Raw genomic sequence first — 2460 nt, forward strand, 5'->3', positions numbered from 1 at the left:
GAAGAAGGCAAAGTGATTCATATTCTACCCTTTTCATTTCTATTTTGTAATAATTGTAATAGACAAACTGGCTCTTTTCCATTTTTCAGTTTTGAGAAGATGAACCGGTTAAACTTCCTTTGTAACAATCATCTTGGAATACTATATGTATGCTAATGAAAAATTAATAAAAGGTCAAGAAATTTTTGGTATGAAAGACTTGATTTTTCAGAGTCAATTGAATGGTATTTTTGTATCAATCATTTTCTATTCCATTTGAAATAGTTTTTTTGATAAGAAAAATAGGTTTTATAGGGATCCTAAAACCTAAGAGTTAAAACATATCATAAGGCTAATAATAAGCAATTAAAGCCCAGTCAAAAAAAGAAGGCCAACCAAAGGACCAATTCAATAGACAGATAAAAAGCCAAAGGCTGATAATAAGTAGTTAAAGCCTAGCCAGAAAATGAAGGCCAACCAAAAGGCCAATACAACAGACTGACAAACCAACTAGCCAAAAAACTAGAGGAAGCTAACAGTCCAAAAGACATGAAAAGAAAAACCAAAGTTATTCCTTTATCTTTCTCTCAAGCTCCTGCATCATTTTCACTACTTCATAGGCTTTATTAATCTCCTTAGCCATCTATTCCTACTTCTTCTAACCATCCCACTCCATGCTACTAAAGGTAATGTTAGTCATCACATCCTCTTCCATTCTAGCTCTTTCTCTGTCCTTTTCCTCATTTTCATCTAGAAGACCTTTGGTTTTTAGCATTCTAGTAAGGGATGAGATATTATCATTGATAGAAGTTAGAATGGATATCATTTGATTTGCTAGATTATGATTGTATTTTTCTAAATTCTAGATTCTCTTCTTAGCCAAACTAAGTCAATCCCCCTGTTTGTTGAAATTACCACACTCTGAGCTGGTATCTTCCTTTTCTTTTCTAGCTGGCCTATTTTTTCTCTGGACTCCTCCAACTCATGGTAAAGCCATATGATTGACCTAAAATTGTCAATCATGTTCTTCCTAGCATTATTAAGAAAATTCATGCCAATCTCCCTTGCATTATCCATTATGACCACCATTTTTGGATCAATGAGATCCTCCAATAGGAGATGACCCTATTTTTCTTCTAAAAATTTGTGGGTTCATAGCCTCTCTTACTATACCAATTTTGGAAGTTCTAACATTAAAGTTTCTCCAAGCCATGTGCTTATCCTTAAATACCACCTCTCCTCCCTCACCATCTTTCTTCTCCTTGTCATGTTCTTGAGGATGAATAGGGGAAAGAGGAATGGTAGAGAGCTCTGGCCCAGAATCCAAAATTGCCTCTACATCCTTCTCTTTAGACCTCCACTATTTTTTAGGCACTGGCTCTATTGTCTTAGTTTCTACCTCCTCTTTAACCTCTTCATCAGTTTTCATATCATCCCCTTCCTCATTAAACTCTTCATCTCCCTAGCCTGATGATTTAAACTCGTGTCCTCTAGGGCTCTTCCTACTTGAGGTTTTGATTAATGAGGGAAATTTCTTGTCTAAATCCTTGGCTTCTTTCCAAGAATAATGTTCTCTTCACCCTTCAAACTAATACTTTGGACATCCTTTGAATTAAATGAGAAGCTAGAGCTTCCCATATCCACAGAAGCGTCCATGCCCTACAGGGGGTTTTTCTTATGGTCTAAGCCTTGAAATGCTCACAAATTAGAAGTAATAACCCCTCATGTAGGGCCAGATTTGTAGAGGGTTTCTTCTTGTGCCTAGAAATACTCTTACACATTGAAGTATATAAATAAAAAGGGAATTAAATCTTGATACCATAGAGAAAGTGATTGAGTAAAACAAAATGGTGTGTTCTTACTCCATCAAATTTAGTATCCAAAGAAATATACTCTATAATGGCATGTAAAACATACCTCCATAACTTCTTGATAGAATCTATTTTGTAGTAAGTTTCACACTCTACTAGTTCATTTCTCTCCTCTATATTCTTTGCAAATTCCTTCACAGCGTTCACTGACATCTTCTTATCCCTATAAAATTTTAGCCCCTTTGCTAGAATTTTTGTAACAAGAGCGATGACTTCCTTGGTGACCTAAAATGGAACCCCATCCACTTTAACCCTCATATTCCTCCATGAATCAACCATATTGTTAGTGATCACAAGGTCAAAGCCATAAAGTTTGGTAATAAAGTTGGCTATCCCACCCTTCTCTAGCTTATCCCAAACTTTAGACCTTTGCTTCCATTTTTCTGCTTCACCAATAGGTTCCTTCTTACTTCTTTCCCCCACCATTTGTGAATTCTCAACACTAACTATTCTCATAAACTCTGACCTCTAGTATCCCTTCTCAAACCTTTGAAAACCCTGGTGGCCACCTCTCTAATAATCATCTATATATTGTTCTTTTTCCCAAAAATGGTAAAGAAAGAGAAAAAAATTAACCCAAGAAATGTGTCGATTTGACACTGATAACCTC

Source organism: Cupressus sempervirens, chromosome 6, assembly GCF_028749045.1.
Source record: "Cupressus sempervirens isolate cs-2001-9-10 chromosome 6, ASM2874904v1, whole genome shotgun sequence".
NCBI lineage: Eukaryota > Viridiplantae > Streptophyta > Pinopsida > Cupressales > Cupressaceae > Cupressus > Cupressus sempervirens.